Source organism: Globicephala melas, chromosome 3 (assembly GCF_963455315.2).
Source record: "Globicephala melas chromosome 3, mGloMel1.2, whole genome shotgun sequence".
Taxonomy (NCBI): domain Eukaryota; kingdom Metazoa; phylum Chordata; class Mammalia; order Artiodactyla; family Delphinidae; genus Globicephala; species Globicephala melas.
Window position 1 is genome coordinate 161,470,676 of NC_083316.1, and position 12,778 is coordinate 161,483,453.

A 12,778-nucleotide genomic window follows, 5' to 3' on the forward strand; every position below is an offset into this window, starting at 1 on the left:
TAAGCATCAGTGGTCTAAATACCACATGGAAAGACACAAACTGTCATAGTAGATAATAAAATAAGACCTAATTATATGTTGTCTACAAGAAGCACACTTTGAATATAAACACAGAGATAGATAAAAGTAAAAGGATGGAGGGAGAAACATATACCATGCCAACACCAAACAAAAGAAAACTGGCATAGCTATATTAATTTCAGACAAAGCAGACTGCAGAGCAATGAAAACTCACAGGAATGAGGAAGGGCAGTACATAATTATATAGGGGCCACGTCTCCAAGAAGACATAGCAATCCTTCACGTGTATGTGTGTAACAACAGAGGGGCAAAATATACAAGGCAAAAACGGACAGAGGGAATTCCCTGGTGGTCCACTGGGTAAGACTCTGCACTCTCAATGCAGGGGGCCCAGGTTCGATCCCTGGCTGGGGAACTAAGATCCCACATGCCACAACTAAAAGCCCTCATGCCGCAACTAATAGCCCAAATGCCGCAGCTAAGAAGTCTGTGTGCCACAACCACAAGATCCTGCATCCTGCAACCAAAAGATCCTGCATGCCTCAACAAAGATCCCACATGCCACAACTAAGACCTGGTACAGCCAAAATAAATAAATAAATTATTTTTTAAAAAAACCGATAGACCTGCAAGGAGAAATGAATCCACTACTATAGCGGTAGACTTCAACACCCCCTTATCATGAATCATAAATTCCAGCAAGCAGAAAATCAGGAAGGACAAAGTTGAACTGAACAGCACGATGAAACAACTGGACTTAATTGTAATCTATGGAATACTTCAGGCAACAACAGCAGAATACACATTCTTCTCAAGTTCACATGGAACATTCACCAAGACAGACCACATTCTGGGACATAAAATGCACCTTAATAGATTTGAAAGAAAAAAAAAAAGAAATCATACAAAATATGCTCAGACCACACTGGCATTAATCTAGAAATCAATCGCGGAAAGATAGTGGAAAACCCCCAAATACTTGGAGATTAAACAACACACTTCTAAATAACACATGAATCAAAGAAGTCTTGAGAACAATTAAACATTATTTTGAATTAAATAAAAATGAAAATACAACTTATCAAATTTTGTGGGATACAGCAAATTCAGTACCTAGAGGGAAATTTATACCACTGAATGCATACTGTAGAAAAGATCTATAATCAATAATGTAAGCGTCTAAATTATTAGAGAAATGCAAATCAAATCTACAGTGAGGTACCACCTCACACCGGTCAGAATGGCCATCATTAAAAAGTCTACAAATAACAAATGCTGGAGAGGGTGTAGAGAAAAGGGGACCCTCCTACACTGTTGGTGGGAATGTAAAGTGGTGCAGTCACTATGGAAAATAGTATGGAGGTTCCTCAAAAAACTAAAAATAGGGACTTCCCTGGTAGCCCAGTGGTTGGGACTCCGCGCTTCCACTGTGAGGGGCGAGGGTTCGATCCCTGGTTGTGTCACTAGGATCACGCATGCCGTGCGGCACTGCCAAAAAAAACCCCCAAAACTAAAAATAGAGTTGCTATATGACCAAGCAATCCTAATCCTGGGCATATAACCAGATAAAACTCTAATTCAAAAAGATACATGTACCCCTATGTTCATAGCAGCACTATTCACAATAGCCAAGACATGGAAACAACCTAAATGTCCAACGATAGATGAATAGATAAAGAAGATGTGGTACATATACACAGTGGAATACACTCAGGCATTAAAAAAGAATGAAATAATGCCATGTGCAGCTACATGGATGTACCTAGAGATTATCATACTAAGTGAAGTAAGTCAGAAAGAGAAAGACAAATACCATATGATATCACTTATATGTGGAATCTAAAATATGACACAAACTTATCTATGAAACAGAAACAAACTCACAGACATAGAGAACAGACTTGTGGTTGCCAAGCGGGAAGTGGGAGTAGAGGAGGGATGGATTGGGAGTTTGGGATTAGCAGATGCAAACTACTATATATAGAATGGATAAACAACGAAGTCCTACTGTATAGCACAGGGAACTATATTCAATATTCTGTGATAAACCATAATAGAAAATAATATGAAAAAGAATGTATATATATATATATATGTATAACTAACTGCTGTACAGCAGAAATTAACACATTGTACATCAACTATACCTGAATAAAATAAATTTTAAAAATACAAGGTTGGATTTCCCTGGTGGCACAGTGGTTAAGAATCCACCTGACAGTGCAGGGGACACGGGTTCGAGCCCTGGTCCAGGAAGATCCCACATGCCGTGAAGCAACTAAGCCCATGTGCAACTACTGAGCCAGCGCTCTAGAGCCCGTGAGCCACAACTACTGAGCCCACGCACGTAGAGCCCATGCTCCGCAATGAGAGAAGCCACCGCAATGAGAAGCCTGTGCACCACAACAAAGAGTAGCTCCCACTCCCCACAACTAGAGAAAGCCCACGCTCAGCAACTAAGACCCAACACAGCCAAAAATAAATAAATGAATAAATTTATAAAAAAAATAATGTAAGTGTCTACCTAAGGAAACTACAAAAAGAAAATGAATTAAATCTAAGTAAATGCAGGAAAAATAACAAAAATTGGAAAATGTAATTGTGGGAAACCAACAGAGATCATTTAAAACAGAAGCAACTTGCCAATTTATACATCTATTACAATATATCCTAACTTAATTTCAAATTTTTACACCTGTTTTAAGTAGAATAGTCTTTTGATTCATCCTCTTAGTTAACCTATGTAAGACTTTCCATTACATGTCAAGAATTAGAATAGAGTAAGGGTAAATATAGAGATAATAACAACATTTGAATAAAGTGCTTTCTTTCTCAAATATTTATTAACCCTTCTATTTTGTATATCAAGTGAATGCCAACAATATTTCTCAATTTTTCAAATTTATTCACATTGTTCACTTGTGAGTTCATTAATTACAGAAGGAATATACAGTTCTTTTTAGATCCCAATATAATTTATGAAGAATCCTATGTGGTATGATCCAAATTTCAATTAGAGACAAAATTAAGATTACCTAAGAGGTTTATAACTTCTTTGAAAATGGAGACAATCCAAAGAATCAATATGTTCTCTGGTTTACTCATCAGGAGCAGGAACATTAATTTAAATGACAGTCATATCATTTGTTAGTCTTCCTTTAATAAGATATATTGCATTTTTTTTTTTATTATTTATGGCTGTGTTGGGTCTTCGTTGCAGTTTGCGGGCTTCTCATTGTGGTGGCTTCTCTTGTTGTGGAGCACGGCCTCTAGGTGCGCGGGCTTCAGTAGTTGTGGTTTGTGGAGTGCAGGCTCAGTACCTGTGGCACACAGGCTTGGTTGCTCCATGGCATGTGGGATCTTCCTGGACCAGGGCTCGAACCCGTATCCCCTGCATTTGCAGGCGGATTCTTAACCACTGCGCCACCAGGGAAGTCCCTATTGCATAATTATCTTAAGGAATCTTAATTATAAATAATAAAGGATGTGTATAAATACCACAATCATTTTCTTAGTATTAGACACAAACACCACCATGAATTTTAAATCCCAAACTACAAAATGAATACTTAGATATTTTGTATATGTGTATCCATGTGTGTGTATCTATTAGTTAACCTGTGTAAAAATATATATACCCATATATATACTTGTTAGTATACTATATAGTATGTACATTATATAGATTATATGTATATATATATTAATACACATATACTCATTACTCTGGATATATACATATCTATATATACTTAGTATATCCATATATAGTATTGAATATATATATCCATATATAGTGAATATGGATAAATAATATGCCTTTATATTTGACATCTATCACATCAACTGCCTCCCCCCATGAACCTCCTCCATTCTTAAACCTACTCCATTCCTGGTCCCTTTGCTTGATTTTCACGTATATTCCTCAAGGTACACTAGGAAAATCATCACCTGGCAAGCCTTTGTGACCATCTCTCTCTGATTAAGGAATTCCTTTTAGATACTCTAGTATCTCCCTATGCTTAAGTATATCTGAGGACTGGCAGCTATGATATACATCAGTGACTTTCTGTCTCACCTCTTAGAGAAACACATTTCAAATATCATAGAACTGACAGCCCTGCTTTGTATCACTATTTGCCCGTCTTGTAAAGCAGTGCTTCTCAAAGTTTAATGTTTACGCTGAACACTAGTGCCTTGTTAAAATGCAGATTCTGATTTAGTGGGTCTGGAATGTGGCTTGATATTCTGTATTTATCAAGTTTCCAAGTGATGGTGATGGTAATGCTGATGACCCATGAACCACTCTTTGAGAAGCAAGGCTTTGAAGCTGTGATAACAGTGATTGGGATATTCACACCTATGGCCCCAGCATGTGTGCAGTATCTCCAACATGGTAGCACCTCAATAATGTTTGTTGGATGAATGGATAAATGAAATAGTAACAATATAACTAAAATAAGTATTTTTGATTCAATGAACCATATTAAATACTTCATACTCTGTGTTCTGATTTATTCTCACAACAGTCACATAAGGTAGGTTTCACTGTTTATAAATATTCAAGTGGTTTAGAGGGGTAAATTAAATATTTCATGGTATGTACAAAGAGCTAGGAAATGTGGGATTTCTTATCCTGAATGCACAATCAACCTTAGTTTTTTAATCTACAATATGTTACTACTGTACCTGCCTATTCTTCCTTCTTATAATCACCAAACAACATTTTCAGATAAATTTTTCAAAGAATATGTGTTCTGTGTATTTATATGTTGCTTTACCTTTCTACATGCCTCCGTTTCATCGTTTACCTAATTTTAATAATAATAATTCCATTTCATTGTGGTGGTGTAAGGATTCAGGTAGAAGGTCCATGTAAAGCTATGGGTAAAATGCCCAGAATGACATGCATTTAATAACTGTGTGACCTAATCACAGAGAGATGGGTCTGGATCCACAGGCGAATAGTCTCTGTTGAGGGGAGAAAATACAGTATAATTGAGATTTGGTTCTGTTTTTCTTTCATGGAAAATAGTAACTGGCATAAGATATAATGAAATATGACTGTGTTCAATTTATTGTGCAGTTTTTCTTAGAGTAGGTGTGTACAACCAAAGAATGGTGATTTATCTATGGAAAACAGTGCTCTCCATCTGCTAAAGAACTCAAAACATGTTGGCTGATAAAAGATAAACATGATGGCGTCTTTATATATATACTTTATATATATATATATACACACACACATATATATATATAAAGTGGTTAAAAATATCATGAAACCCAAAGTAATAAAATTCATATACCAAAAAATTAGAAAACAGTGTAATTGAGGGAAATCAAAAGGCATAATTAATAAAACCAAAAGCTGGTTCTTTGAGGTTAATAATATTGATAAACATCTAGTCAAGCTAACTGAGAAAAAAGAGGGAAGACAGAAATTACTAATCTTAGAAATGGAAGGGGGCGGTTAATGAAAATGAAAAAGTATTTTTAAAAACCAACATCCATTTATAAGAGCAAGGTAGGATAGAGGGGACTTTCTCTTCTTGAGGAGAAAGAAACATCCATAAGAAACTTGCAGCTAACATCATAGTTGATGAGAGACTAGAAGCTTTCTCCTGGTAGCATCAGAAAGAAGGCAAGGATGTGCCCCTTTTCCGAATATCTTTATGTTCTGAATGACTGTGAAATGAATGTCCTCAGAGGAGAACGTCATTAATGTAACATCACACCTCTGCTCCTGGAGCAGGTGTCTGCAGTTCAAGTCTTGCCTGCAGAGGCTATGTGCCGTCGTTGCAGTGGCGTTTAGGTTCCCTGAGGGTAACCAGATAAAGGTGTATCTAAGAGTCATTGAAATGGGCACTGAACAGAACACTGAGTCAAATCTGTGATAACAGGATATTTACCCGTTGCTGAGTGGATGGAGTCAGTAATTTCCATAATGCTGGGGACTGGGAATAGGGGCTTATTTGGTGAGATCAGAGCCTCAAGTTTGCAGCAATCCACTGCGAGGTGTCATTCATTCTTTCCAGGTTTAAGAAAAGGCCAAATCTGGCTGTTCAAAGGAGAAGCACTGGGGATAATGATAATTACTCCTTCACTAAGCAGATTTTGTACAATGGTTTCGTACTGTAAATAATTATAATTTCCTGTATATTATGATGTTTTGACATCAGTCTTTCTAGCTGGGGAGAGACTGACCCTTGGGGTCAGCCACTTCTTGAGATAGCAAAGGGTCCACCTAGAAGCATGCTTTTGATATGCAAGCCAACCAATCCAGAGCCAGACTTGGCTTTAACCCATCTTTATAAATACCCTACCTGGCCTTAACCCATCTTTATGAATTTTCAATCTTGCCCCCATTCCATAAGGCTGGAGGCCAGATCCAGGGCTCACATTCTCCTGGGACCCATCAACCATAAATTAACCAAGGGCCAGACAGTTACTCCTCTGGTATGGGAACCATTTGAGCCTAGACTTCACAAACAAACACAAAAAACCCTGTCAGGTGCAGCTGCACACCATTCTATGGACTATTAGTCTTATTACTACTGGTCTGGGTGCTTTCTCACTGGTTTACAATCTGCAGGTCCAGAGCCTACAACTAAATGTGGCCATTGTTTCAACTAAACATGGCAAATGTCAAGATACATAACAACTGGTGGGGATCCACTTGGAAGGGATACTCCAGTCCCATATCCCACACAACATCACCATAGCCCAGGAGTTGTGAAAGGAAAATAAAAATGGAGTTGGTATTGCTCTCTAAAATGGAAGCGGGAGGCCATTAAGGCACTGTGACTTATGCACATCTCAGTCTGGATGAAATCTGACCTTTTGACCACTTACTGTCCTAATGAAGTCACCACCAGCACATCTGCCAGAAACTCAAGATATTTATCAGACCCCTACCCTAAAATAACTAGTGATTCCTGCTGAGTAATATATCAACAGGACAAATATATCCTGACTCAGAAATTTCAAGTCAGAGTCAATCACAGTTCTCACCAGGAACTTTTAACAACCTCATGGCTTTTTGTGTTTGCAAGTCCCTGACTCTTTCTATTCTCCAGAACATTGTTTTGGGGTTACCCAAATCTGTGCTTCCTGAACTGCTTTTTTTGTTTGTTTTTGTTTGTTTGTTTGTTTTCAGCTGCATTGGGTCTTTGTTGCTGCACGCGGGCTTTCTCTAGTTGTGGCAAGCAGGGGCTACTCTTTGTTGTGGTGCACGGGCTTCTCACTGCGGTCGGTGGCTTCTCTTGTTGTGGAGCACAGGCTCTAGGCGCACGGGCTTCAGTAGTTGTGACTCATGGGCTCTAGAGCGCAGGCTCAGTAATTGTGGTGCACGGGCTGAGCTGCTCCGCGGCATGTGGGATCTTCCCAGACCAGGGCTCGAACCCGTGTCCCCTGCGTTGGCAGGCAGATTCTTAACCACTGTGCCACCAGGGAAGTCCCTGAACTGCAATTCTTAAGACACCAAATAAACTCTTTTCTTATTTGCAGCCTCCTGCATTATTTTTTGGTTGACAGAGGTCACCACTGGAGAGGACACTGCCTCAAATGACATTGCCCCTGTCCAAGACTTGCCTTTGGAAATGACTTCACCCCCTGCACTGGAGACAACTTCATCCCGACACTAAAACCTCTGCCTCAGTGACCCTATATACTGCCTCTCCTAAAGCACAGATTGGACACAGGACATTTATTGCTTTTTTTTTCGTTTAAGAATTGTGTCATGTTTCTGGGCTCACTGTCTGCTTAGTCCATGATCCTGGTATATTCCTTGCTCTCTGCTAAAATGGACACCCCTTACACGCCCATGCCTAAAGGGAAATCTGGCAAAGGTTACTACTATCTGCACCATCCTGAAAATTAATGGAGACCACTGCTTTCCCCAGGAGGCACCTGCCTCTTATCAGTCAACCCCTGGACCCCCCTGGTAAGAGAACCACTCACTCCTCAGTGCTTTCCTGTACTCCTCTCCTCCAGCTTTCCACCATGATCTCCACAACCACTCCTTTCCTATAATTACATACAAATACCACTAATCTTTACAGAAGTTACACGTACTAACTTATTTCATATCCTCTAATGGAAGAAAGTTTCACATACTGAGGTATAGGGAAGTCATTCTGGCTTATACATGATTTAACTTGAACTTCTTGCTAACTAAAATACTCTTATGGCCTGTCAAACATACACTGTACATCTGCTCTAGCTATTAAAGAAACTATTAAAGAATAAAGGATGAAGCATTTTGTGCTTTGGATATATGGCCTCCTAGATAGTAAAGATATGTACTAAGGAAGAGTTTCAATGACCCCAGATTCTTGCATCTCCCCACAGATGGAAAAACACTAAAACCATTAACTTGAGATATCTGTTCCTTGTGATGAGCAGTAATCTTTCACCAAGATGTATGCTTGTCTACATGTATTTCCCAGCCAAAACAATTCACATATATCCGGGCTCCTCCACTACCTCTTTGGGGTAGTCCCCGCAGAGCTACTGAGAGATGTTTCCTAGGCTATAGTCCTCAGTTTGGATTGAGTAAAACTCTTTTCTTTCTTTTTTTTTAAATGGAGGTTCACTTTTTAAATAAATTTATTTATTTTATTTATTTTTGGCTGCGTTGGGTCTTTCTTGCCACACATGGGCTTTCTCTAGTTGCAGCGAACAGAGGCCACTCTTCATAGTGGTGCACAGCTTCTCACTGTGGTGGCTTCTCTTGTGGAGCACGGGCTCTAGGCATGTGGGCTTCAGTAGTTGTGGCACATGGGCTCAGTAGTTGTGGCTCGCAGGCTCCGGAGCGCAGGCTCAGTAGTTGTGGTGCACGGGCTGAGTTGCTCCGCGGCATGTGGGATCTTCCCAGACCAGGGATCAAACCCGTGTCCCCTGCATTGGCACGCAGATTCTTAACCACTGCGCCACCAGGGAAGCCGCTTTTCTATTCTTATTATAGATTATTTATTATTTCCATCGACACCTCCAACAACATAATTTGACCTGAGCATATTCCTAACACAGTTCACAACTCCACCAAGATATATTAGAGCTCCCCACACACAATTTCAGATTGATTTTAGCTAATGCCATACAATGGGAACCTTAATTATGGGCCGGCCTGAGGTCACTCCTTGTACTTCTGTTGTATTCCTCCTTTACTCTCATGATAAATTATTTTCTATGCTGTTTAGGGCAACTTATGCCCTACTCTCTTAAAATCTTTACCAATCTATCATCACCCCAAACTTTCCTTAATATGTCAAAACATCAGAGGACCAACTGTATTGTAAATATCTAAAATATTCTGTGTATTATGATGTTTTGACATCTTACAAAACCTTTCTGTCTGGGGAGAAACTGTCCGTTCCAAGGCGAGGCAATTTAAGAGGCAGCAAAGGGCCCAGCTGGGAGCATGCCTTTGATATGCAAACTAACGAATTCAGAGCCAGACCTCCTCTGCCTCGCCTGTACCCACCCCCTCACCCTGTCCCCAGCAATATTCCCTTGCCTGCATCATCCCAGGGCCAGGTACCAGGCAACTAGGTACCACCCCTGTAGTCCAAAGCCCACCAAAATTATTCAAACTAGCCAATCCTAAACTGTTCACTCTGCCCTGCTTTGCTTTTGCTGGAGAAACCCCCAAGAAAGCCTGTAGCCTAAACTCTATCCATTCCCACCCTCCAGACTTCTGCCTCCTGACTGCCCTGGTATCTTTCCCACAAGGCCCCGCACGGGATGGTGTGGCACGCCATGCCTCCTGTCTCTAGGGTGGGTGTAGTGTAACTGCCCGACACTACGGCACATTTTAAGCTTTTGACTGCTGAGGCATCCATTTCAAAGACATCCATCTTGCCAACTACACAACTAGATGGAGCCAGGCTGCACCATCCATGAATTCCCTGTCTAGAAAGCCCTGGGTGACCCAGGCAACTGACTACTTGAGTCACCCAGCTTTTCCCACCCTGGGTTTTTCTGTTTTGTTTCTTTTTTTTTCAATATACTCAAGGTTTGTATGTATGTATGTATTTATTTACTTTGGGCTGCGATGGGTCTTTGTTGCTGCGCACGGGCTTTCCCTAGTTGCGGCGAGCGGGGGCTACTCTTCGTTGTGGTGCACGGGCTTCTCATTGCAGGGCAGGGGCTTCTCTTGTTGCAGAGCATGGGCTCTAGGCGTGCGGGCTTCAGTTGTTGTGGCACATGGGCTTCAGTAGTTGTGGCTTGTGGGCTCTAGAGCTCAGGCTCAGTAGTTTTGGCGCACGGGCTTAGTTGCTCCACGGCATGGGGGATCTTCCCGGACCAGGGCTCGAACCTGTGTCCCCTACCTTGGCAGGCAGATTCTTAACCACTGTGCTGCCAGGGAAGTCCCCCCACCCTGGGCTTTAATTCTCGCTCTTATGTTTTAAATTCTCCAATAATGGGTGAACCCCAGAAACCCTAGCTACCTTGCCCTTGGACCCCAATAAAGTCTGAGTCTCCTGGTGTGCTCCCCACTACCACCCACAACCCTTGGGCCCAGAACTTGTTAGTAATTAATCTTGTTTTTTCCAATAACCCTGATGGTTGTTGCTGAGATTCATCTTACCATCATGATAGAACCACAAGGGCCTGTCCAGCAACCACACTGACTCAGGTGGGGAATTGTCTATCAGGGCTCGCCACAAGCAGTACAAGCCTAGGTGAGTATCTCAGGCATTCCTGGCTGATCAAATTTTGGCATCACTACCATAGGCTGAGACCAACATGAACAGTGTGAGTATAATAAAATGCTTTTTTTTTTTTTCCTGAGCCTCTCCTGTCTCCACCTGTGGCTGCACTTTGACCATCTCAAAGAATATAAATCATTCAAGGCCCTGTCAACTGAAAGAAAAATGCATAATGTAAAAGTTATGAGTTAACTTTTATTCGGGGGCCTTACTGAAGACTATAGCCCAGGAGACAGCCTCTCAGAGAGCTCTGAGGAACTGCTCTGAAGAGTAAGGGCGGAGCCAGGATATATATGAATTTTTTTTTGCTGGAAAAAACATGTAGTCAAACATAAAAAAATTACCGCCGGGAATTCCCTGGCGGTCTAGTGGTTAGGACTCCGCGCTTCCACTGCAGGGGCATGGCTACAGTCCCTGGTCGGGGAACTAAGATCCTGCAAGATGTGCCGTATGGCCAAAGAAAAAAAAAAGATTACTGCTAATCACAAAGAACAGACATCTCAAGTTACTGATTTTAGTGCTTTTCTATGTATGGGAAGACGTAAGAATCTGGGGTCACTGAAAGTTTTCTTAGATATGCAACCTAACTATCCCAGGGTCAATATATCCAAAGCACAGAATGCTTCCTGTTTTTCTCCATCCTGAATTCCCCTTAGGATGCACTGTTGGTGGGTGACTCAAGCTAATGGCTTGATCCTTGCAGAACTGGAATCATGCGAAACATTTTTTCTTTACAATGCCCCTTGGGCATAGATCTTATCGAGGTTTGAGAGGCATTTCATGACCAATTTGACCCCTCATGCTAGGAAGGCTCATTGCTAGGTCAGGTGAGGATCTCGGTGATAGGCTATTCATGTGCTATATCTGGATTAGACCCTGTTAATAACCTAAAATTCTCTGGATCATCCGTCTTACAAGTCTATTATCAACGAGGAAATGTTTTCCCTTGTTGCTTCTTCCCATATCTACAGTTGCACTATTACAATTAATTTTTTTTAATTTATTAATTTATTTATTTTTGGCTGCATTGGGTCTTCATTGCTGCGCACGGACTTTCTCTAGTTGCGGCGAGCGCGGGCTACTCTTCCTTGCAGCGCGTGGCTTCTCACTGCAGTGGCTTCTCGTTGCAGAGCACGGGCTCTAGGCGCATGGGCTTCAGTAGTTGTGGCACATGGGCTTAGCTGCTCCGTGGCACGTGGGATCTTCCCGGACCAGGGCTCGAACCCATGTCCCTTGCATTGGCAGGCAGATTCTTAACCACTGTGCCACCAGGGAAGCCCATACAATTAATTTTATATAGAGCTATAAATGTGATCAATTGCCTCAAGATGTTTAGTCATCATTAATTTTGTCAGAGGCCTGGTTACACATTGGGTAATGCAAGAGACAACCATCCTATAAAACAGACAGGATGTAAGTAATATAGCTAGTAACATTAATAAGGTCATAGTACAACAAAAAGAGATACAAAGCATAAACAGCTTGAAAACAACCAAGAGAGAACAAATTAAAACAATGATTAGTATAGTATAACTAGTTGTAATCTGGATCACAAGAAGTCATCAAGTCCAGAGGGGAGCCAGCTGGAGAAGGCAAATTCTGGAGGGATCAGGTAAAGAGAAAAAGATAAATGTTTCATCTTCTTTTACAAAGGTATACTTTATCAACTTGCTGCAGGTCATAGTTAGCATAAGAGGAAAGGTTTTCCAGCTTAGTAGTATGATCTACAACTCATCAGAAACCTATATTTGTCAAAAAGTTCTCTTATGAATCTTCCTGAAGATCTTCATTTTATAAAAGCATCAGAGTAAAACGATGATTGTAAGTGACAAAAGACTTAAAATGGCTGTCTTAGGTCAGTCTCCCAAGGCAATAGAAATAAAAGCAAAAATAAACAAATGGGACCTAATCAAACTTACAAGCTTTTGTACAGAAAAAGAAACCATAAACAAAATGAAAAGACAATCTATGGACTAGGAGAAAATATTTGCAAATGATATGACCAACAAGGGCTTAATTTCCAAAATATACAAACAGCTCATACA

General features: G+C 40.8%; 1 non-coding gene across 1 annotated transcript; it reads left to right on the forward strand.

Annotated features, from left to right (window-relative positions):
* The first annotated feature begins 363 nt into the window (after nt 1-363).
* TRNAE-CUC (transfer RNA glutamic acid (anticodon CUC)) lies at nt 364-436 on the forward strand. The gene has a single exon. It is a non-coding gene; the product is annotated as a tRNA-Glu (tRNA).
* The last annotated feature ends 12,342 nt before the right edge of the window (nt 437-12,778 follow it).